The sequence below is a fragment of the Macaca nemestrina genome, chromosome 12, assembly GCF_043159975.1.
Source record: "Macaca nemestrina isolate mMacNem1 chromosome 12, mMacNem.hap1, whole genome shotgun sequence".
NCBI classification, from domain to species: Eukaryota; Metazoa; Chordata; class Mammalia; order Primates; family Cercopithecidae; genus Macaca; species Macaca nemestrina.
This window is the reverse complement of record NC_092136.1, coordinates 62,539,829-62,566,369: the sequence shown is the minus strand read 5'-3', so window position 1 is coordinate 62,566,369 and position 26,541 is coordinate 62,539,829.

The following is a 26,541-nucleotide window of genomic DNA, read 5'->3' as shown; positions in this document are numbered from 1 at the left end:
AACTCTGTGAGATGAATTAACAGAACACTAAGCAGTTTCTCAGAAAGCTTCTTTCCAGATTTCATCTGAGGATATTTCCTTTTTCACCATAGCCCTCTTTGTGCTTCCAAATATCCCTTTGCCAATTCCACATGAACTGTCTTAGCGAAAGGCTCTTTGAGGGGAAAGCTGCAACTCTGTGAGATGATTTCACAGAACACATCGAAGTTTATCAGAAAGCTTCTTTCTCTTTGTTATCGGAGGATATTTCCTTTGGCCCTATAGTCTTCAAAGGGATCCGAAATATCTGTTCTCAGATCCCACAGAAATAAGTCTAGCAAAGACATCCATGAAATACAGATGTAACTCTGTGAGATGAATTAACAGAACACTAAGCAGTTTCTCAGAAAGCTTCTTTCCAGATTTCATCTGAGGATAATTCCTTTTTCACCATAGCCCTCTACGGGCTTCCAAATATCACTTTGTCAATTCCACAAGAACTGTCTTAGCGAAAGGCTCCTTGAGGGATAAGCTGTATCTCTGTGAGATGATTTCACAGAACACAACGAAGTTTCTCAGAAAGCTTCTTTCTCTCTGTTATCAGAGGATATTTCCTTTGGCCCTATAGTCTTCAAAGGGATCCGAAATATCTGTTCTCAGATTCCACAGAAATAAGGCTAGCAAAGAGATCCACGAAATACAGATGTAACTCTGTGAGATGAATTATCAGAACACTAAGCAGTTTCTCAGAAAGCTTCTTTCCAGATTTCATCTGAGGACATTTCCTTTTTCACCATAGCCCTCTATGGGCTTCCAAATATCACTTTGCCAATTCCACAAGAACTGTCTTAGCGAAAGGCTCCTTGGGGGAAAAGCTGTAACTGTTTGAGATGATTTCACAGAACACAACGAAGTTTCTCAGAAAGCTTCTTTCTCTTTGTTATCGGAGGATATTGCTCTTTGCCCTTTTGTCTTCAAAGGGACGCGAATATCTGTTCTCAGATTCCACAGAAATAAGGCTAGCAAAGAGATACACGAAATACAGATGTAGCTCCGTGAGATGAATTAACAGAACACTAAGCAGTTTCTCAGAAAGCTTCTTTCCAGATTTCATCTGAGGATATTTCCTTTTTCACCTTAGCCCTCTATGGTCTTCCAAATATCACTTTGCCATTTCCATAAGAACTGTCTTAGCGAAAGGCTCCTTGAGGGGAAAGCTGTAACTCTGTGAGATGATTTCACAGAACACAACGAAGTTTCTCAGAAAGCTTCTTTCTCTTTGTTATCGGAGGATATTTCCTTTGGCCCTATAGTCTTCAAAGGGATCCGAAATATCTGTTCTCAGATTCCACAGAAAAAAGGCTAGCAAAGAGATCCACGAAATACAGATGTAACTCTGTGAGATGAATTAACAGAACACTAAGCAGTTTCTCAGAAAGCTTCTTTCCAGATTTCATTTGAGGATATTTCCTTTTTCACCATAGCCCTCTATGGGCTTCCAAATATCACTTCGCCAATTCCACAAGAACTGTCTTAGCGAAAGGCTCCTTGAGGGGAAAGCTGTAACTCTGTGAGATGATTTCACAGAACACAACGAAGTTTCACAGAAAACTTCTTTCTCTTTGTTATCGGAGGATATTTCCTTTGGCCCTATAGTCTTCAAAGGGATCCGAAATATCTGTTTCAGATTTCACAGAAATAAGGCTAGCAAGGAGATACACGAAATACAGATGTAACTCTGTGAGATGAATTAACAGAACACTAAGCAGTTTCTCAGAAAGCTTCTTTCCAGATTTCATCTGAGGATATTTCCTTTTTCACCATAGTCCTCTATGGGCTTCCAAATATCCATTTGCCAATTCCACAAGAACTGTCTTAGCGAAAGGCTCCTTGAGGGGAAAGCTGCAACTCTGTGAGATGATTTCACAGAACACAACGAAGTTTCTCAGAAAGCTTCTTTCTCTTTGTCATCGGAGGATATTTCCTTTGAACCTATAGTCTTCATAGGGATCCGAAATATCTGTTCTCAGATTCCACAGAAATAAGTCTAGCAAAGACATCCATGAAATACAGATGTAACTCTGTGAGATGAATTAACAGAACACTAAGCAGTTTCTCAGAAAGCTTCTTTCCAGATTTCATCTGAGGATATTTCCTTTTTCACCATAGCCCTCTATGGGCTTCCAAATATCACTTTGCCAATTTCACAAGAACTGTCTTAGCGAAAGGCTCCTTGTGGGGAAATCTGTAACTCTGTGAGATGATTTCACAGAACACAACGAAGTTTCTCAGAAAGCTTCTTTCTCTTTGTTATCGGAGGATATTTCCTTTAGCCCTATTGTCTTCAATGGGATCCGAAATATCTGTTCTCAGATTCTACAGAAATAAGGCTAGCAAAGAGATCCACGAAATACAGATGTAACTCTGTGAGATGAATTAACAGAACACTAAGCAGTTTCTCAGAAAGCTTCTTTCCAGATTTCATCTGAGTATATTTCCTTTTTCAGCATAGCCCTCTATGGGCTTCCAAATATCACTTTCCCAATTCCACAAGAACTGTCTTAGCGAAAGGCTCCTTGAGGGGAAAGCTGTAACTCTGTGAGATGATTTCACAGAACACAACGAAGTTTCTCAGATAGCTTCTTTCTCTTTGTTATCTGAGGATATTTCCTTTAGCCCTATAGTCTTCAAAGGGATCCAAAATATCTGTTCTCAGATTCTACAGAAATAAGGCTAGCAAAGAGATGCACGAAATACAGATGTAACTCTGTGAGATGAATTAACAGAACACTAAGCAGTTTCTCAGAAAGCTTCTTTCCAGATTTCATATGAGGGTATTTCCTTTTTCACCATAGCACTCTATGGGCTTCCAAATATCACTTTGCCAATTCCACAAGAACTGTCTTAGCGAAAGGCTCCTTGAGGGGAAAGCTGAAACTCTGTGAGATGATTTCACAGAACACAACGAAGTTTCTCAGAAAGTTTCTTTCTCTTTGTTATCGGAGGATATTTCCTTTGGCCCTATAGTCTTCAAAGGGATCCGAAATATCTGTTCTCAGATTCCACAGAAATAAGGCTAGCAAAGAGATCCACGAAATACAGATGTAACTCTGTGAGATGAATTAACCGAACACTAAGCAGTTTCTCAGAAAGCTTCTTTCCAGATTTCATCTGAGGACATTTCCTTTTTCACCATATCCCTCTATGGGCTTCCAAATATCACTTTGCCAATTCCACAAGAACTGTCTTAGCGAAAGGCTCCTTGAGGGGAAAGCTGCAACTCTGTGAGATGATTTCACAGAACACAACGAAGTTTATCAGAAAGCTTCTTTCTCTTTGTCATCGGAGGATATTTCCTTTGGACCTATAGTCTTCATAGGGATACGAAATATCTGTTCTCAGATTCCACAGAAATAAGTCTAGCAAAGACATCCATGAAATACAGATGTAACTCTGTGAGATGAATTAACAGAACACTAAGCAGTTTCTCAGAAAGCTTCTTTCCAGATTTCATATGAGGGTATTTCCTTTTTCACCATAGCACTCTATGGGCTTCCAAATATCACTTTGCCAATTCCACAAGAACTGTCTTAGCGAAAGGCTCCTTGAGGGGAAAGCTGAAACTCTGTGAGATGATTTCACAGAACACAACGAAGTTTCTCAGAAAGCTTCTTTCTCTCTGTTATCGGAGGATATTTCCTTTGGCCCTATAGTCTTCAAAGGGATCCGAAATATCTGTTCTCAGATTCCACAGAAATAAGGCTAGCAAAGAGATCCACGAAATACAGATGTAACTCTGTGAGATGAATTAACAGAACACTAAGCAGTTTCTCAGAAAGCTTCTTTCCAGATTTCATCTGAGGACATTTCCTTTTTCACCATAGCCCTCTAAGGGCTTCCAAATATCACTTTGCCAATTCCACAAGAACTGTCTTAGCGAAAGGCTCCTTGGGGGGAAAGCTGTAACTCTTTGAGATGATTTCACAGAACACAACGAAGTTTCTCAGAAAGCTTCTTTCTCTTTGTTATCGGAGGATATTGCTCTTGGCCCTTTTGTCTTCAAAGGGATCCGAATATTTGTTCTCAGATTCCACAGAAATAAGGCTAGCAAAGAGATACACGAAATACAGATGTAGCTCCGTGAGATGAATTAACAGAACACTAAGCAGTTTCTCAGAAAGCTTCTTTCCAGATTTATCTGAGGATATTTCCTTTTTCACCATAGCCCTCTATGGGCTTCCAAATATCACTTTGCCATTTCCATAAGAACTGTCTTAGCGAAAGGCTCCTTGAGGGAAAGCTGTAACTCTGTGAGATGATTTCACAGAACACAACGAAGTTTCTCAGAAAGCTTCTTTCTCTTTGTTATCGGAGGATATTTCCTTTGGCCCTATAGTCTTCAAAGGGATCCGAAATATCTGTTCTCAGATTCCACAGAAAAAAGGCTAGCAAAGAGATCCACGAAATACAGATGTAACTCTGTGAGATGAATTAACAGAACACTAAGCAGTTTCTCAGAAAGCTTCTTTCCAGATTTCATTTGAGGATATTTCCTTTTTCACCATAGCCCTCTATGGGCTTCCAAATATCACTTCGCCAATTCCACAAGAACTGTCTTAGCGAAAGGCTCCTTGAGGGGAAAGCTGTAACTCTGTGAGATGATTTCACAGAACACAACGGAGTTTCACAGAAAACTTCTTTCTCTTTGTTATCGGAGGATATTTCCTTTGGCCCTATAGTCTTCAAAGGGATCCGAAATATCTGTTTCAGATTTCACAGAAATAAGGCTAGCAAGGAGATACACGAAATACAGATGTAACTCTGTGAGATGAATTAACAGAACACTAAGCAGTTTCTCAGAAAGCTTCTTTCCAGATTTCATCTGAGGATATTTCCTTTTTCACCATAGTCCTCTATGGGCTTCCAAATATCCCTTTGCCAATTCCACATGAACTGTCTTAGCGAAAGGCTCCTTGAGGGGAAAGCTGCAACTCTGTGAGATGATTTCACAGAACACAACGAAGTTTCTCAGAAAGCTTCTTTCTCTTTGTTATCGGAGGATATTTCCTTTGGCCCTATAGTCTTCAAAGGGATCCGAAATATCTGTTCTCAGATTCCACAGAAACAAGGCTAGCAAAGACATCCGTGAAACACAGATGTAACTCTGTGAGATGAATTAACAGAACAATAAGCAGTTTCTCAGAAAGCTTCTTTCCAGATTTCATCTGAGGATATTTCCTTTTTCACCATAGCCCTCTAAGGGCTTCCAAATATCACTTTGCCAATTCCACATTAACTGTCTTAGCGAAAGGCTCCTTGAGGGGAAAGCTGTAACTCTGTGAGATGATTTCACAGAACACAACGAAGTTTCTCAGAAAGCTTCTTTCTCTTTGTTATCGGAGGATATTTCCTTTGGCCCTATAGTCTTCAAAGGGATCCGAAATATCTGTTCTCAGATTCCACAGTAATAAGGCTAGCAAAGAGATCCAAGAAAAACAGATGTAACTCTGTGAGATGAATTAACAGAACACTAAGCAGTTTCTCAGAAAGCTTCTTTCCAGATTTCATCTGAGGATATATCCTTTTTCACCATAGCCCTCTAAGGGCTTCCAAATATCACTTTGCCAATTCCACAAGAACTGTCTTAGCGAAAGGCTCCTTGGGGGAAAGCTGTAACTCTTTGAGATGATTTCACAGAACACAACGAAGTTTCTCAGAAAGCTTCTTTCTCTTTGTTATCGGAGGATATTGCTCTTGGCCCTTTTGTCTTCAAAGGGATCCGAATATTTGTTCTCAGATTCCACAGAAATAAGGCTAGCAAAGAGATACACGAAATACAGATGTAGCTCCGTGAGATGAATTAACAGAACACTAAGCAGTTTCTCAGAAAGCTTCTTTCCAGATTTCATCTGAGGATATTTCCTTTTTCACCATAGCCCTCTATGGGCTTCCAAATATCACTTTGCCATTTCCATAAGAACTGTCTTAGCGAAAGGCTCCTTGAGGGGAAAGCTGTAACTCTGTGAGATGATTTCACAGAACACAACGAAGTTTCTCAGAAAGCTTCTTTCTCTTTGTTATCGGAGGATATTTCCTTTGGCCCTATAGTCTTCAAAGGGATCCGAAATATCTGTTCTCAGATTCCACAGAAAAAAGGCTAGCAAAGAGATCCACGAAATACAGATGTAACTCTGTGAGATGAATTAACAGAACACTAAGCAGTTTCTCAGAAAGCTTCTTTCCAGATTTCATTTGAGGATATTTCCTTTTTCACCATAGCCCTCTATGGGCTTCCAAATATCACTTTGCCAATTCCACAAGAACTGTCTTAGCGAAAGGCTCCTTGAGGGGAAAGCTGTAACTCTGTGAGATGATTTCACAGAACACAACGGAGTTTCACAGAAAACTTCTTTCTCTTTGTTATCGGAGGATATTTCCTTTGGCCCTATAGTCTTCAAAGGGATCCGAAATATCTGTTTCAGATTTCACAGAAATAAGGCTAGCAAGGAGATACACGAAATACAGATGTAACTCTGTGAGATGAATTAACAGAACACTAAGCAGTTTCTCAGAAAGCTTCTTTCCAGATTTCATCTGAGGATATTTCCTTTTTCACCATAGTCCTCTATGGGCTTCCAAATATCCCTTTGCCAATTCCACATGAACTGTCTTAGCGAAAGGCTCCTTGAGGGGAAAGCTGCAACTCTGTGAGATGATTTCACAGAACACAACGAAGTTTCTCAGAAAGCTTCTTTCTCTTTGTTATCGGAGGATATTTCCTTTGGCCCTATAGTCTTCAAAGGGATCCGAAATATCTGTTCTCAGATTCCACAGAAACAAGGCTAGCAAAGACATCCGTGAAACACAGATGTAACTCTGTGAGATGAATTAACAGAACAATAAGCAGTTTCTCAGAAAGCTTCTTTCCAGATTTCATCTGAGGATATTTCCTTTTTCACCATAGCCCTCTAAGGGCTTCCAAATATCACTTTGCCAATTCCACATTAACTGTCTTAGCGAAAGGCTCCTTGAGGGGAAAGCTGTAACTCTGTGAGATGATTTCACAGAACACAACGAAGTTTCTCAGAAAGCTTCTTTCTCTTTGTTATCGGAGGATATTTCCTTTGGCCCTATAGTCTTCAAAGGGATCCGAAATATCTGTTCTCAGATTCCACAGAAACAAGGCTAGCAAAGACATCCATGAAATACAGATGTAACTCTGTGAGATGAATTAACAGAACAATAAGCAGTTTCTCAGAAAGCTTCTTTCCAGATTTCATCTGAGGATATTTCCTTTTTCACCATAGCCATCTATGGGCTTCCAAATATCACTTTGTCAATTCCACAAGAACTGTCTTAGCGAAAGGCTCCTTGAGTGATAAGCTGTAACTCTGTGAGATGATTTCACAGAACACAACGAAGTTTCTCAGAAAGCTTCTTTCTCTCTGTTATCGGAGGATATTTCCTTTGGCCCTATAGTCTTCAAAGGGATCCGAAATATCTGTTCTCAGATTCCACAGAAATAAGGCTAGCAAAGAGATCCACGAAATACAGATGTAACTCTGTGAGATGAATTAACAGAACACTAAGCAGTTTCTCAGAAAGCTTCTTTCCAGATTTCATCTGAGGACATTTCCTTTTTCACCATAGCCCTCTATGGGCTTCCAAATATCACTTTGCCAATTCCACAAGAACTGTCTTAGCGAAAGGCTCCTTGGGGGGAAAGCTGTAACTCTTTGAGATGATTTCACAGAACACAGCGAAGTTTCTCAGAAAGCTTCTTTCTCTTTGTTATCGGAGGATATTGCTCTTGGCCCTTTTGTCTTCAAAGGGATCCGAATATCTGTTCTCAGATTCCACAGAAATAAGGCTAGCAAAGAGATACACGAAATACAGATGTAGCTCCGTGAGATGAATTAACAGAACACTAAGCAGTTTCTCAGAAAGCTTCTGTCCAGATTTCATCTGAGGATATTTACTTTTTCACCATAGCCCTCTATGGGCTTCCAAATATCACTTTGCCATTTCCATAAGAACTGTCTTAGCGAAAGGCTCCTTGAGGGGAAAGCTGTAACTCTGTGAGATGATTTCACAGAACACAACGAAGTTTCTCAGAAAGCTTCTTTCTCTTTGTTATCGGAGGATATTTCCTTTGGCCCTATATTCTTCAAAGGGATCCGAAATATCTGTTCTCAGATTCCACAGAAAAAAGGCTAGCAAAGAGATCCACGAAATACAGATGTAACTCTGTGAGATGAATTAACAGAACACTAAGCAGTTTCTCAGAAAGCTTCTTTCCAGATTTCATTTGAGGATATTTCCTTTTTCACCATAGCCCTCTATGGGCTTCCAAATATCACTTCGCCAATTCCACAAGAACTGTCTTAGCGAAAGGCTCCTTGAGGGGAAAGCTGTAACTCTGTGAGATGATTTCACAGAACACAACGGAGTTTCACAGAAAACTTCTTTCTCTTTGTTATCGGAGGATATTTCCTTTGGCCCTATAGTCTTCAAAGGGATCCGAAATATCTGTTTCAGATTTCACAGAAATAAGGCTAGCAAGGAGATACACGAAATACAGATGTAACTCTGTGAGATGAATTAACAGAACACTAAGCAGTTTCTCAGAAAGCTTCTTTCCAGATTTTATCTGAGGATATTTCCTTTTTCACCATAGTCCTCTATGGGCTTCCAAATATCCCTTTGCCAATTCCACATGAACTGTCTTAGCGAAAGGCTCCTTGAGGGGAAAGCTGCAACTCTGTGAGATGATTTCACAGAACACAACGAAGTTTCTCAGAAAGCTTCTTTCTCTTTGTTATCGGAGGATATTTCCTTTGGCCCTATAGTCTTCAAAGGGATCCGAAATATCTGTTCTCAGATTCCACAGAAACAAGGCTAGCAAAGACATCCGTGAAACACAGATGTAACTCTGTGAGATGAATTAACAGAACAATAAGCAGTTTCTCAGAAAGCTTCTTTCCAGATTTCATCTGAGGATATTTCCTTTTTCACCATAGCCCTCTAAGGGCTTCCAAATATCACTTTGCCAATTCCACATGAACTGTCTTAGCGAAAGGCTCCTTGAGGGGAAAGCTGTAACTCTGTGAGATGATTTCACAGAACACAACGAAGTTTCTCAGAAAGCTTCTTTCTCTTTGTTATCGGAGGATATTTCCTTTGGCCATATAGTCTTCAAAGGGATCCGAAATATCTGTTCTCAGATTCCACAGTAATAAGGCTAGCAAAGAGATCCAAGAAAAACAGATGTAACTCTGTGAGATGAATTAACAGAACACTAAGCAGTTTCTCAGAAAGCTTCTTTCCAGATTTCATCTGAGGATATATCCTTTTTCACCATAGCCCTCTATGGGCTTCTAAATATTACTTTGCCAATTCCACATGAACTGTCTTAGCGAAAGGCTCCTTGAGGGGAAAGCTGTAACTCTGTGAGATGATTTCACAGAACACAAAGAAGTTTCTCAGAAAGCTTCTTTCTCTTTGTTATCGGAGGATAATTCCTTTGGCCCTATAGTCTTCAAAGGGATCCGAAATATCTGTTCTCAGATCCCACAGAAATAAGTATAGCAAAGACATCCATGAAATACAGATGTAACTCTGTGAGATGAATTAACAGAACACTAAGCAGTTTCTCAGAAAGCTTCTTTCCAGATTTCATCTGAGGATATTTCCTTTTTCACCATTGCCTCTATGGGCTTCCAAATATCACTTTGCCAATTCCACAAGAACTGTCTTAGCGAAAGGGTCCTTGAGGGGAAAGCTGTAACTCTGTGAGATGATTTCACAGAACACAACGAAGTTTCTCAGAAAGCTTCTTTCTCTTTGTTATCGGAGGATATTTCCTTTGGCCCTATAGTCTTCAAAGGGATCCGAAATATCTGTTCTCAGATTCCACAGAAATAAGGCGAGCAAAGAGATCCACGAAATACAGATGTAACTCTGTGAGATGAATTAACAGAACACTAAGAAGTTTCTCAGAAAGCTTCTTTCCAGATTTCATCTGAGGATATTTCCTTTTTCAACATAGCCCTCTATGGGCTTCCAAATATCATTTTTCCAATTTCACAAGAACTGTCTTAGCGAAAGGCTCCTTGAGGGAAAGCTGTAACTCTGTGAGATGATTACACAGAACACAAAGAAGTTTCTCAGAAAGCTTCTTTCTCTTTGTTATCGGAGGATATTTCCTTTGGCCCTATAGTCTTCAAAGGGATCCGAAATATCTGTTCTCAGATTCCACAGAAACAAGGCTAGCAAAGACATCCGTGAAACACAGATGTAACTCTGTGAGATGAATTAACAGAACACTAAGCAGTTTCTCAGAAAGCTTCTTTCCAGATTTCATCTGAGGATATTTCCTTTTTCACCATAGCCCTCTAAGGGCTTCCAAATATCACTTTGCCAATTCCACATTAACTGTCTTAGCGAAAGGCTCCTTGAGGGGAAAGCTGTAACTCTGTGAGATGATTTCACAGAACACAACGAAGTTTCTCAGAAAGCTTCTTTCTCTTTGTTATCGGAGGATATTTCCTTTGGCCCTATAGTCTTCAAAGGGATCCGAAATATCTGTTCTCAGATTCCACAGTAATAAGGCTAGCAAAGAGATCCAAGAAAAACAGATGTAACTCTGTGAGATGAATTAACAGAACACTAAGCAGTTTCTCAGAAAGCTTCTTTCCAGATTTCATCTGAGGATATATCCTTTTTCACCATAGCCCTCTAAGGGCTTCCAAATATCACTTTGCCAATTCCACAAGAACTGTCTTAGCGAAAGGCTCCTTGGGGGAAAGCTGTAACTCTTTGAGATGATTTCACAGAACACAACGAAGTTTCTCAGAAAGCTTCTTTCTCTTTGTTATCGGAGGATATTGCTCTTGGCCCTTTTGTCTTCAAAGGGATCCGAATATTTGTTCTCAGATTCCACAGAAATAAGGCTAGCAAAGAGATACACGAAATACAGATGTAGCTCCGTGAGATGAATTAACAGAACACTAAGCAGTTTCTCAGAAAGCTTCTTTCCAGATTTCATCTGAGGATATTTCCTTTTTCACCATAGCCCTCTATGGGCTTCCAAATATCACTTTGCCATTTCCATAAGAACTGTCTTAGCGAAAGGCTCCTTGAGGGGAAAGCTGTAACTCTGTGAGATGATTTCACAGAACACAACGAAGTTTCTCAGAAAGCTTCTTTCTCTTTGTTATCGGAGGATATTTCCTTTGGCCCTATAGTCTTCAAAGGGATCCGAAATATCTGTTCTCAGATTCCACAGAAAAAAGGCTAGCAAAGAGATCCACGAAATACAGATGTAACTCTGTGAGATGAATTAACAGAACACTAAGCAGTTTCTCAGAAAGCTTCTTTCCAGATTTCATTTGAGGATATTTCCTTTTTCACCATAGCCCTCTATGGGCTTCCAAATATCACTTTGCCAATTCCACAAGAACTGTCTTAGCGAAAGGCTCCTTGAGGGGAAAGCTGTAACTCTGTGAGATGATTTCACAGAACACAACGGAGTTTCACAGAAAACTTCTTTCTCTTTGTTATCGGAGGATATTTCCTTTGGCCCTATAGTCTTCAAAGGGATCCGAAATATCTGTTTCAGATTTCACAGAAATAAGGCTAGCAAGGAGATACACGAAATACAGATGTAACTCTGTGAGATGAATTAACAGAACACTAAGCAGTTTCTCAGAAAGCTTCTTTCCAGATTTCATCTGAGGATATTTCCTTTTTCACCATAGTCCTCTATGGGCTTCCAAATATCCCTTTGCCAATTCCACATGAACTGTCTTAGCGAAAGGCTCCTTGAGGGGAAAGCTGCAACTCTGTGAGATGATTTCACAGAACACAACGAAGTTTCTCAGAAAGCTTCTTTCTCTTTGTTATCGGAGGATATTTCCTTTGGCCCTATAGTCTTCAAAGGGATCCGAAATATCTGTTCTCAGATTCCACAGAAACAAGGCTAGCAAAGACATCCGTGAAACACAGATGTAACTCTGTGAGATGAATTAACAGAACAATAAGCAGTTTCTCAGAAAGCTTCTTTCCAGATTTCATCTGAGGATATTTCCTTTTTCACCATAGCCCTCTAAGGGCTTCCAAATATCACTTTGCCAATTCCACATTAACTGTCTTAGCGAAAGGCTCCTTGAGGGGAAAGCTGTAACTCTGTGAGATGATTTCACAGAACACAACGAAGTTTCTCAGAAAGCTTCTTTCTCTTTGTTATCGGAGGATATTTCCTTTGGCCCTATAGTCTTCAAAGGGATCCGAAATATCTGTTCTCAGATTCCACAGAAACAAGGCTAGCAAAGACATCCATGAAATACAGATGTAACTCTGTGAGATGAATTAACAGAACAATAAGCAGTTTCTCAGAAAGCTTCTTTCCAGATTTCATCTGAGGATATTTCCTTTTTCACCATAGCCATCTATGGGCTTCCAAATATCACTTTGTCAATTCCACAAGAACTGTCTTAGCGAAAGGCTCCTTGAGTGATAAGCTGTAACTCTGTGAGATGATTTCACAGAACACAACGAAGTTTCTCAGAAAGCTTCTTTCTCTCTGTTATCGGAGGATATTTCCTTTGGCCCTATAGTCTTCAAAGGGATCCGAAATATCTGTTCTCAGATTCCACAGAAATAAGGCTAGCAAAGAGATCCACGAAATACAGATGTAACTCTGTGAGATGAATTAACAGAACACTAAGCAGTTTCTCAGAAAGCTTCTTTCCAGATTTCATCTGAGGACATTTCCTTTTTCACCATAGCCCTCTATGGGCTTCCAAATATCACTTTGCCAATTCCACAAGAACTGTCTTAGCGAAAGGCTCCTTGGGGGGAAAGCTGTAACTCTTTGAGATGATTTCACAGAACACAGCGAAGTTTCTCAGAAAGCTTCTTTCTCTTTGTTATCGGAGGATATTGCTCTTGGCCCTTTTGTCTTCAAAGGGATCCGAATATCTGTTCTCAGATTCCACAGAAATAAGGCTAGCAAAGAGATACACGAAATACAGATGTAGCTCCGTGAGATGAATTAACAGAACACTAAGCAGTTTCTCAGAAAGCTTCTGTCCAGATTTCATCTGAGGATATTTCCTTTTTCACCATAGCCCTCTATGGGCTTCCAAATATCACTTTGCCATTTCCATAAGAACTGTCTTAGCGAAAGGCTCCTTGAGGGGAAAGCTGTAACTCTGTGAGATGATTTCACAGAACACAACGAAGTTTCTCAGAAAGCTTCTTTCTCTTTGTTATCGGAGGATATTTCCTTTGGCCCTATAGTCTTCAAAGGGATCCGAAATATCTGTTTCAGATTTCACAGAAATAAGGCTAGCAAGGAGATACACGAAATACAGATGTAACTCTGTGAGATGAATTAACAGAACACTAAGCAGTTTCTCAGAAAGCTTCTTTCCAGATTTTATCTGAGGATATTTCCTTTTTCACCATAGTCCTCTATGGGCTTCCAAATATCCCTTTGCCAATTCCACATGAACTGTCTTAGCGAAAGGCTCCTTGAGGGGAAAGCTGCAACTCTGTGAGATGATTTCACAGAACACAACGAAGTTTCTCAGAAAGCTTCTTTCTCTTTGTTATCGGAGGATATTTCCTTTGGCCCTATAGTCTTCAAAGGGATCCGAAATATCTGTTCTCAGATTCCACAGAAACAAGGCTAGCAAAGACATCCGTGAAACACAGATGTAACTCTGTGAGATGAATTAACAGAACAATAAGCAGTTTCTCAGAAAGCTTCTTTCCAGATTTCATCTGAGGATATTTCCTTTTTCACCATAGCCCTCTAAGGGCTTCCAAATATCACTTTGCCAATTCCACATGAACTGTCTTAGCGAAAGGCTCCTTGAGGGGAAAGCTGTAACTCTGTGAGATGATTTCACAGAACACAACGAAGTTTCTCAGAAAGCTTCTTTCTCTTTGTTATCGGAGGATATTTCCTTTGGCCATATAGTCTTCAAAGGGATCCGAAATATCTGTTCTCAGATTCCACAGTAATAAGGCTAGCAAAGAGATCCAAGAAAAACAGATGTAACTCTGTGAGATGAATTAACAGAACACTAAGCAGTTTCTCAGAAAGCTTCTTTCCAGATTTCATCTGAGGATATATCCTTTTTCACCATAGCCCTCTATGGGCTTCTAAATATTACTTTGCCAATTCCACATGAACTGTCTTAGCGAAAGGCTCCTTGAGGGGAAAGCTGTAACTCTGTGAGATGATTTCACAGAACACAAAGAAGTTTCTCAGAAAGCTTCTTTCTCTTTGTTATCGGAGGATAATTCCTTTGGCCCTATAGTCTTCAAAGGGATCCGAAATATCTGTTCTCAGATCCCACAGAAATAAGTATAGCAAAGACATCCATGAAATACAGATGTAACTCTGTGAGATGAATTAACAGAACACTAAGCAGTTTCTCAGAAAGCTTCTTTCCAGATTTCATCTGAGGATATTTCCTTTTTCACCATTGCCTCTATGGGCTTCCAAATATCACTTTGCCAATTCCACAAGAACTGTCTTAGCGAAAGGGTCCTTGAGGGGAAAGCTGTAACTCTGTGAGATGATTTCACAGAACACAACGAAGTTTCTCAGAAAGCTTCTTTCTCTTTGTTATCGGAGGATATTTCCTTTGGCCCTATAGTCTTCAAAGGGATCCGAAATATCTGTTCTCAGATTCCACAGAAATAAGGCGAGCAAAGAGATCCACGAAATACAGATGTAACTCTGTGAGATGAATTAACAGAACACTAAGAAGTTTCTCAGAAAGCTTCTTTCCAGATTTCATCTGAGGATATTTCCTTTTTCAACATAGCCCTCTATGGGCTTCCAAATATCATTTTTCCAATTTCACAAGAACTGTCTTAGCGAAAGGCTCCTTGAGGGAAAGCTGTAACTCTGTGAGATGATTACACAGAACACAAAGAAGTTTCTCAGAAAGCTTCTTTCTCTTTGTTATCGGAGGATATTTCCTTTGGCCCTATAGTCTTCAAAGGGATCCAAAATATCTGTTCTCAGATTCCACAGAAATAAGGCTAGCAAAGAGATCAAGGAAATACAGATGTAACTCTGTGAGATGAATTAACAGAACACTAAGCAGTTTCTCAGAAAGCTTCTTTCCAGATTTCATCTGAGGATATTTCCTTTTTCACCATAGCCCTATATGGGCTTCCAAATATCACGTTGCCATTTCCACAAGAACTGTCTTAGCGAAAGGCTCCTTGAGGGGAAAGCTGTAACTCTGTGAGATGATTTCAGAGAACACAACGAAGTTTCTCAGAAAGCTTCTTTCTCTTTGTTATCTGAGGATATTTCCTTTAGCCCTATTGACTTCAAAGGGATCCGAAATATCTGTTCTTAGATTCTACGGAAATAAGGCTAGCAAAGAGATCCACGAAATACAGATGTAACTCTGTGAGATGAATTAGCAGAACACTAAGCAGATTCTCAGAAAGCTTCTTTCCAGATTTCATCTGAGGATATTTCCTTTTTCACCATATCCCTCCATGGGCTTCCAAATATCACTTTGCCAATTCCACAAGAACTGTCTTAGCGAAAGGCTCCTTGAGCGGAAAGCTGTAACTCTGTGAGATGATTTCACAGAACACAACGAAGTTTCTCAGAAAGCTTCTTTCTCTTTGTTATCGGAGGATATTTCCTTTGGCCCTATAGTCTTCAAAGGGATCCGAAATATCTCTTCTCAGATTCCACAGAAACAAGGCTAGCAAAGACATCCATGAAATACAGATGTAACTCTGTGAGATGAATTAACAGAACACTAAGCAGTTTCTCAGAAAGCTTCTTTCCAGATTTCATCTGAGTACCTTTCCTTTTTCACCATAGCCCTCTATGGGCTTCCAAATATCACTTTGCCAATTCCACAAGAACTGTCTTAACGAAAGGCTCCTTGAGGGGAAAGCTGTAACTCTGTGAGATGATTTCACAGAACACAACCAAGTTTCTCAGAAAGCTTCTTTCTCTTTGTTATCTGAGGATATTTCCTTTAGCCCTATTGTCTTCAAAGGGATCCGAAATATCTGTTCTTAGATTCTACGGAAATAAGGCTAGCAAAGAGATCCACGAAATACAGATGTAACTCTGTGAGATGAATTAACAGAACACTAAGCAGTTTCTCAGAAAGCTTCTTTCCAGATTTCATCTGAGGATATTTCCTTTTTCACCATAGCCCTCTATGGGCTTCCAAATATCACTTTGCCAATTCCAGAAGAACTGTCTTAGCGAAAGGCTCCTTGAGGGGAAAGCTGTAACTCTGTGAGATGATTTCACAGAACACAACGAAGTTTCTCAGAAAGCTTCTTTCTCTCTGTTATCGGTGGATATTTCCTTTGGCCCTATAGTCTTCAAAGGGATCCGAAATATCTGTTCTCAGATTCCACAGAAATAAGGCTAGCAAAGAGATCCACGAAATACAGATGTAACTCTGTGAGATGAATTAACAGAACACTAAAGAGTTTCTCAGAAAGCTTCTTCCCATATTTCATCTGAGGATATTTCCTTTTTCACCATAGCCCTCTATGGGCTTCCAAATATCACTTTGCCGATACCACAAGAACTGTCGTAGCGAAAGGCTCCTTGAGGGGAAAGCTGTAACTCTGTGAGATGATTTCACAGAACACAACGAAGTTTCTCAGAAAGCTTCTTTCTCTTTGTTATCGGAGGATATTTCCTTTGGTCCTATTGTCTTCAAAGGGATCCGAAATATCTGTTCTCAGTTTCCACAGAAACAAGGCTAGCAAAGACATCCATGAAATACAGATGTAACTCTGTGAGATGAATTAACAGAACAATAAGCAGTTTCTCAGAAAGCTTCTTTCCAGATTTCATCTGAGGATATTTTCTTTTTCACCATAGCCCTCTATGGGCTTCCAAATATCACTTTGCCAATTCCACAAGAACTGTCTTAGCGAAAGGCTCCTTGAGGGGAAAGCTGTAACTCTGTGAGATGATTTCACAGAACACAACGAAGTATCTCAGAAAGCTTCCTTCTCTCTGTTATCTTAGGATATTTCCTTTGGCCCTAGAGTCTTCAAAGGGATCCGAAATATCTGTTCTCAGATTCCACAGAAATAAGGCTAGCAAAGAGGTCCACTAAATACCGACGTAACTCTGTGAAATGAATTAACAGAACACTAAGCAGTTTCTCAGAAAGCTTCTTCCCAGATTTCATCTGAGGATATTTCCTTTTTCTCCATAGCCTTCTATGGGCTTCCAAATATCACTTTGCCAATTCCACAAGAACGGTCTTAGCGAAAGGCTCCTTGAGGGGAAAGCTGTAACTCTGTGAGTTCATTTCACAGAACACAACGAAGTTTCTCAGAAAGCTTCTTTCTCTTTGTTATCGGAGGATATTTCCTTTGGCCCTGTATTCTTCAAAGGATCCCAAATATCTGTTCTCAGATTCCACAGAAATAAGGCTAGCAAAGAGATCCACGAAATACAGATGTAACTCTGTGAGATGAATTAACAGAACACTAAGCAGTTTCTCAGAAAGCTTCTTTCCAGATTTCATCTGAGGATATTTCCTTTTTCACCATAGCCCTCTATGGGCTTCCAAATATCACTTTGCCAATTCCACAAGAACTGTCTTAGCGGAAGGCTCCTTGAGGGGAAAGCTGTAACTCTGTGAGATGATTTCACAGAACACAACGAAGTTTCTCAGATAGCTTCTTTCTCTTTGTTATCGGAGGATATTTCCTTTGGCCCTATAGTCTTCAAAGGGATCCGAAATATCTGTTCTCAGATTCCACAGAAATAAGGCTAGCAAAGAGATCCACGAAATACAGATGTAACTCTGTGAGATGAATTAACAGAACACTAAGCAGTTTCTCAGAAAGCTTCTTTCCCGATTTCATCTGAGGATATTTCCTTTTTCACCGTAGCCCTCTATGAGCTTCCAAATATCACTTTGGCAATTCCACAAGAACTGTTTTAGAGAAAGGCTCCTTGAGGGGAAAGCTGCAACTCTGTGAGATGATTTCACAGAACACAACGAAGTTTCTCAGAAAGCTTCTTTCTCTTTGTTATCGGAGAATATTTCCTTTGGCCCTATAGTCTTCAGAGGGATCCGAAATATCTGTTCTCAGATTCCACGGAAAAAAGGCTAGCAAAGAGATCCACGAAATACAGATGTAACTCTGTGATATGAATTAACAGAACACTAAGCAGTTTCTCAGAAAGCTTCTATCCAGATTTCATCTGCGGATATTTCCTTTTTCACCATAGCCCTCTATGGGCTTCCAAATATCACTTTGCCAATTCCACAAGAACTGTTTTAGCGAAAGACTCCTTGAGGGGAAAGCTGTAACTCTGTGAGATGATTTCACAGAACACAACGAAGTTTCTCAGAAAGCTTCTTTCTCTTTGTTATCGGAGGATATTTCCTTTGGCCCTATAGTCTTCAGAGGGATCCGAAATATCTGTTCTCAGATTCCACAGAAACAAGGGTAGCAAAGACATCCATGAAATACAGATGTAATTCTGTGAGATGAATTAATAGAACACTAAGTAGTTTCTCAGAAAGCTTCTTTCCAGATTTCATCTGAGGATATTTCCTTTTTCACCATTGCCCTCTATGGGCTTCCAAATATCACTTTGCCAATTCCACAAGAACTGTCTTAGCGAAAGGCTCCTTGAGGGGAAAGCTGTAACTCTGTGAGATGATTTCACAGAACACAACGAAGTTTCTCAGAAAGCTTCTTTCTCTTTGTTATCGGAGGATATTTCCTTTGGCCCTAGAGTCTTCAAAGGGATCCGAAATATCTCTTCTCAGATTCCACAGAAAAAAGGCTAGCAAAGAGATCCACGAAATGCAGATGTAACTCTGTGAGATGAATTAACAGAACACTAAGCAGTTTCTCAGAAAGCTTCTTTCCAGATTTCATCTGAGTACCTTTCCTTTTTCACCATAGCCCTCTATGGGCTTCCAAATATCACTTTGCCAATTCCACAAGAACTGTTTTAACGAAAGGCTCCTTGAGGGGAAAGCTGTAACTCTGTGAGATGATTTCACAGAACACAACGAAGTTTCTCAGAAAGCTTCTTTCTCTTTGTTATCTGAGGATATTTCCTTTAGCCCTATTGTCTTCAAAGGATCCGAAATATCTGTTCTTAGATTCTACGGAAATAAGTCTAGCAAAGAGATCCACGAAATACAGACGTAACTCTGTGAGATGAATTAACAGAACACTAAGCAGTTTCTCAGAAAGCTTCTTTCCAGATTTCATCTGAGGATATTTCCTTTTTCACCATAGCCCTCTATGGGCTTCCAAATATCACTTTGCCAATTCCAGAAGAATTGGCTTAGCGAAAGGCTCCTTGAGGGGAAAGCTGTAACTCTGTGAGATGATTTCACAGAACACAACGAAGTTTCTCAGAAAGCTTCTTTCTCTCTGTTATCGGTGGATATTTCCTTTGGCCCTATAGTCTTCAAAGGGATCCGAAATATCTGTTCTCAGATTCCACAGAAATAAGGCTAGCAAAGAGATCCACGAAATACAGATGTAACTCTGTGAGATGAATTAACAGAACACTAAAGAGTTTCTCAGAAAGCTTCTTCCCATATTTCATCTGAGGATATTTCCTTTTTCACCGTAGCCCTCTATGGGCTTCCAAATATCACTTTGCCGATACCACAAGAACTGTCGTAGCGAAAGGCTCCTTGAGGGGAAAGCTGTAACTCTGTGGGATGATTTCACAGAACACAACGAAGTTTCTCAGAAAGCTTCTTTCTCTTTGTTATCGGAGGATATTTCCTTTGGCCCTATTGTCTTCAAAGGGATCCGAAATATCTGTTCTCAGTTTCCACAGAAACAAGGCTAGCAAAGACATCCATGAAATACAGATGTAACTCTGTGAGATGAATTAACAGAACAATAAGCAGTTTCTCAGAAAGCTTCTTTCCAGATTTCATCTGAGGATATTTTCTTTTTCACCGTAGCCCTCTATGGGCTTCCAAATATCACTTTGCCAATTCCACAAGAACTGTCTTAGCGAAAGGCTCCTTGAGGGGAAAGCTGTAACTCTGTGAGATGATTTCACAGAACACAACGAAGTATCTCAGAAAGCTTCCTTCTCTCTGTTATCGGAGGACATTTCCTTTGTCCCTAGAGTCTTCAAAGGGATCCGAAATATCTGTTCTCAGATTCCACAGAAATAAGGCTAGCAAAGAGGTCCACTAAATACCGACGTAACTCTGTGAAATGAATTAACAGAACACTAAGCAGTTTCTCAGAAAGCTTCTTCCCAGATTTCATCTGAGGATATTTCCTTTTTCACCATAGCCTTCTATGGGCTTCCAAATATCACTTTGCCAATTCCACAAGAACGGTCTTAGCGAAAGGCTCCTTGAGGGGAAAGCTGTAACTCTGTGAGTTCATTTCACAGAACACAACGAAGTTTCTCAGAAAGCTTCTTTCTCTTTGTTATCGGAGGATATTTCCTTTGGCCCTGTATTCTTCAAAGGATCCCAAATATCTGTTCTCAGATTCCACAGAAATAAGGCTAGCAAGGAGATCCACGAAATACAGATGTAACTCCGTGAGATGAATTAACAGAACACTAAGCAGTTTCTCAGAAAGCTTCTTTCCAGATTTCATCTGAGGATATTTCCTTTTTCACCATAGCCCTCTATGGGCTTCCAAATATCACTTTGCCAATTTCACAAGAACTGTCTTAGCGAAAGGCTCCTTGTGGGGAAAGCTGTAACTCTGTGAGATGATTTCACAGAACACAACGAAGTTTCTCAGAAAGCTTCTTTCTCTTTGTTATCTGAGGATATTTCCTTTAGCCCTATTGTCTTCAAAGGGATCCGAAATATCTGTTCTCAGATTCTACAGAAATAAGGCTAGCAAAGAGATCCACGAAATACAGATGTAACTCTGTGAGATGAATTAACAGAACACTAAGCAGTTTCTCAGAAAGCTTCTTTCCAGATTTCATCTGAGGATATTTCCTTTTTCACCATAGCCCTCTATGGGCTTCCAAATATCACTTTGCCAATTCCACAAGAACTGTCTTAGCGAAAGGCTCCTTGAGGGGAAAGCTGTAACTCTGTGAGATGATTTCACAGAACACAACGAAGTTTCTCAGAAAGCTTCTTTCTCTTTGTTATCGGAGGATATTTCCTTTGGCCCTATAGTCTTCAAAGGGATCTGAAATATCTGTTCTCAGATTCCACAGAAACAAGGCTAGCAAAGACATCCGTGAAATACAGATGTAACTCTGTGAGATGAATTAACAGAACAATAAGCAGTTTCTCAGAAAGCTTCTTTCCAGATTTCATCTGAGGATATTTCCTTTTTCACCATAGCCCTCTATGGGCTTCCAAATATCACTTTGCCAATTCCACAAGAACTGTCTTAGCGAAAGGCTCCTTGAGGGGAAAGCTGTAACTCTGTGAGATGATTTCACAGAACACAACGAAGTTTCTCAGAAAGCTTCTTTCTCTCTGTTATTGGAGGATATTTCCTTTGGCCCAATACTCTTCAAAGGGATCCGAAATATCTGTTCTCAGATTCCACAGAAATAAGGCTAGCAAAGAGATCCACGAAATACAGATGTAACTCTGTGAGATGAATTAACAGAACACTAAGCAGATTCTCAGAAAGCTTCTTTCCAGATTTCATCTGAGGATATTTCCTTTTTCACCATAGCCCTCTATGGGCTTCCAAATATCACTTTGCCAATTCCACAAGAACTGTCTTAGCGAAAGGCTCCTAGAGGGGAAAGCTGTAACTCTGTGAGTTCATTTCACAGCACACAACGAAGTTTCTCAGAAAGCTTCTTTCTCTTTGTTATCGGAGGATATTTCCTTTGGCCCTATATTCTTCAAAGGGATCCGAAATATCTGTTCTCAGATTCCACAGAAATAAGGCTAGCAAGGAGATACACGAAATACAGATGTAACTCTGTGAGATGAATTAACAGAACACTAAGCATTTTCTCAGAAACCTTCTTTCCAGATTTCATCTGACGATATTTCCTTTTTGACCATAGCCCTCTATGGGCTTCCAAATATCACTTTGCCAATTCCACATGAACTGTCTTAGCGAAAGGCTCCTTGAGGGGAAAGCTGTAACTCTGTGAGATGATTTCACAGAACACAAAGAAGTTTCACAGAAAGCTTCTCTCTCTTTGTTATCGGAGGATATTTCCTTTGGCCCTATAGTCTTCAAAGGGATCCGTAATATCTGTTCTCAGATTCCACAGAAATAAGGCTAGCAAAGAGATCCACGAAATACAGATGTAACTCTGTGAGATGAATTAACAGAACACTAAGCAGTTTCTCAGAAAGCTTCTTCCCAGATTTCATCTGAGGATATTTCCTTTTTCACCATAGCCTTCTATGGGCTTCCAAATATCACTTTGCCAATTCCACAAGAACGGTCTTAGCGAAAGGCTCCTTGAGGGGAAAGCTGTAACTCTGTGAGTTCATTTCACAGAACACAACGAAGTTTCTCAGAAAGCTTCTTTCTCTTTGTTATCGGAGGATATTTCCTTTGGCCCTGTATTCTTCAAAGGATCCCAAATATCTGTTCTCAGATTCCACAGAAATAAGGCTAACAAGGAGATCCACGAAATACAGATGTAACTCCGTGAGATGAATTAACAGAACACTAAGCAGTTTCTCAGAAAGCTTCTTTCCAGATTTCATCTGAGGATATTTCCTTTTTCACCATAGCCCTCTATGGGCTTCCAAATATCACTTTGCAAATTTCACAAGAACTGTCTTAGCGAAAGGCTCCTTGTGGGGAAAGCTGTAACTCTGTGAGATGATTTCACAGAACACAACGAAGTTTCTCAGAAAGCTTCTTTCTCTTTGTTATCTGAGGATATTTCCTTTAGCCCTATTGTCTTCAAAGGGATCCGAAATATCTGTTCTCAGATTCTACAGAAATAAGGCTAGCAAAGAGATCCACGAAATACAGATGTAACTCTGTGAGATGAATTAACAGAACACTAAGCAGTTTCTCAGAAAGCTTCTTTCCAGATTTCATCTGAGGATATTTCCTTTTTCACCATAGCCCTCTATGGGCTTCCAAATATCACTTTGCCAATTCCACAAGAACTGTCTTAGCGAAAGGCTCCTTGAGGGGAAAGCTGTAACTCTGTGAGATGATTTCACAAAACACAACGAAGTTTCTCAGAAAGCTTCTTTCTCTCTGTTATTGGAGGATATTTCCTTCGGCCCAATACTCTTCAAAGGGATCCGAAATATCTGTTCTCAGATTCCACAGAAATAAGGCTAGCAAAGAGATCCACGAAATACAGATGTAACTCTGTGAGATGAATTAACAGAACACTAAGCAGATTCTCAGAAAGCTTCTTTCCAGATTTCATCTGAGGATATTTCCTTTTTCACCATAGCCCTCTATGGGCTTCCAAATATCACTTTGCCAATTCCACAAGAACTGTCTTAGCGAAAGGCTCCTAGAGGGGAAAGCTGTAACTCTGTGAGTTCATTTCACAGCACACAACGAAGTTTCTCAGAAAGCTTCTTTCTCTTTGTTATCGGAGGATATTTTCTTTGGCCCTATTTTCTTCAAAGGGATCCGAAATATCTGTTCTCAGATTCCACAGAAATAAGGCTAGCAAGGAGATACACGAAATACAGATGTAACTCTGTGAGATGAATTAACAGAACACTAAGCATTTTCTCAGAAAGCTTCTTTCCAGATTTCATCTGACGATATTTCCTTTTTGACGATAGCCCTCTATGGGCTTCCAAATATCACTTTGCCAATTCCACATGAACTGTCTCAGCGAAAGGCTCCTTGAGGGGAAAGCTGTAACTCTGTGAGATGATTTCACAGAACACAAAGAAGTTTCACAGAAAGCTTCTCTCTCTTTGTTATCGGAGGATATTTCCTTTGGCCCTATAGTCTTCAAAGGGATCCGTAATATCTGTTCTCAGATTCCACAGAAATAAGGCTAGCAAAGAGATCCACGAAATACAGATGTAACTCTGTGAGATGAATTAACAGAACACTAAGCAGTTTCTCAGAAAGCTTCTTTCCAGATTTCATCTGAGGATATTTGCTTTTTCACCATAGCCCTCTAAGGGCTTCCAAATATCACTTTGCCAATTCCACAAGAACTGTTTTAGCGAAAGGCTCCTTGAGGGGAAAGCTGTAACTCTATGAGATGATTTAACAGAACACAACGAACTTTCTCAGAAAGCTTCTTTCTCTTTGTTATCGGAGGATATTTACTTTGGCACTATAGTCTTCATAGGGATCCGAAATATCTGTTCTCAGATTCCACAGAAATAAGGCTAGCAAAGAGATCCACGAAATACAGATGTAACTCTGTGAGATGAATTAACAGAACACTAAGCAGTTTCTCAGAAAGCTTCTTTCCAGATTTCATCTGAGGATATTTCCTTTTTCACCATAGCCCTCTATGGGCTTCCAAATATCACTTTGCCAATTCCACAAGAACTGTCTTAGCGGAAGGCTCCTTGAGTGGAAAGCTGTAACTCTGTGAGATGATTTCACAGAACACAACGAAGTTTCTCAGATAGCTTCTTTCTCTTTGTTATCGGAGGATATTTCCTTTGGCCCTATTGTCTTCAAAGGGATCCGAAATATCTGTTCTGAGATTCCACAGAAAAAAGGCTAGCAAAGAGATCCACGAAACGCAGATGTAACTCTGTGAGATGAATTAACAGAACACTAAGCAGTTTCTCAGAAAGCTTCTTTCCAGATTTCATCTGAGGATATTTCCTTTTTCACCCTAGCCCTCTATGGGCTTCCAAATATCACTTTGCCAATTCCACAAGAACTGTTTTAGAGAAAGGCTCCTTGAGGGGAAAGCTGTAACTCTGTGAGATGATTTCACAGAACACAACGAAGTTTCTCAGAAAGCTTCTTTCTCTTTGTTATCGGAGGATATTTCCTTTGGCCCTATTGTCTTCAAAGGGATCCGAAATATCTGTTCTCAGATTCCACAGAAATAAGTCTAGCAAAGAGATCCACAATATACAGATGTAACTCTGTGAGATGAATTAACAGAACACTAAGCAATTTCTCAGAAAGCTTCTTTCCAGATTTCATCTGAGGATATTTCCTTTTTCACCATAGCCCTCTATGGGCTTCCAAATATCACTTTGCCAATACCACAAGAACTGTCTTAGCGAAAGGCTCCTTGAGGGGAAAGCTGTAACTCTGTTAGATGATTTCACAGAACACAATGAAGTTTCTCAGAAAGCTTCTTTCTCTTTGTTATCGGAGAATATTTCCTTTGGCCCTATAGTCTTCAGAGGGATCCGAAATATCTGTTCTCAGATTCCACAGAAAAAAGGCTAGCAAAGAGATCCACGAAATACAGATGTAACTCTGTGATATGAATTAACAGAACACTAAAGAGTTTCTCAGAAAGCTTCTTCCCATATTTCATCTGAGGATATTTCCTTTTTCACCATAGCCCTCTATGGGCTTCCAAATATCACTTTGCCAATTCCACAAGAACTGTCTTAGCGAAAGGCTCCTTGAGGGGAAAGCTGTAACTCTGTGAGATGATTTCACAGAACACAACGAAGTTTCTCAGAAAGCTTCTTTCTCTTTGTTATCGGAGGATATTTCCTTTGGCCCTATAGTCTTCAAAGGGATCCGAAATATCTGTTCTCAGATTCCACAGAAACAAGGCTAGCAAAGACATCCGTGAAATACAGATGTAACTCTGTGAGATGAATTAACAGAACAATAAGCAGTTTCTCAGAAAGCTTCTTTCCAGATTTCATCTGAGTATATTTCCTTTTTCACCATAGCCCTCTATGGGCTTCCAAATATCACTTTGCCAATTCCACAAGAACTGTCTTAGCGAAAGGCTCCTTGAGGGGAAAGCTGTAACTCTGTGAGATGATTTCACAGAACACAACGAAGTTTCTCAGAAAGCTTCTTTCTCTCTGTTATTGGAGGATATTTCCTTTGGCCCAATACTCTTCAAAGGGATCCGAAATATCTGTTCTCAGATTCCACAGAAATAAGGCTAGCAAAGAGATCCACGAAATACAGATGTAACTCTGTGAGATGAATTAACAGAACACTAAGCAGATTATCAGAAAGCTTCTTTCCAGATTTCATCTGAGTATATTTCCTTTTTCACCACAGCCCTCTATGGGCTTCCAAATATCACTTTGCCAATTCCACAAGAACTGTCTTAGCGAAAGGCTCCTAGAGGGGAAAGCTGTAACTCTGTGAGTTCATTTCACAGCACACAACGAAGTTTCTCAGAAAGCTTCTTTCTCTTTGTTATCGGAGGATATTTCCTTTGGCCCTATAGTCTTCAAAGGGATCCGAAATATCTGTTCTCAGATTCCACCGAAATAAGGCTAGCAAGGAGATACACGAAATACAGATGTAACTCTGTGAGATGAATTAACAGAACACTAAGCATTTTCTCAGAAAGCTTCTTTCCAGATTTCATCTGACGATATTTCCTTTTTGACCATAGCCCTCTATGGGCTTCCAAATATCACTTTGCCAATTCCACATGAACTGTCTTAGCGAAAGGCT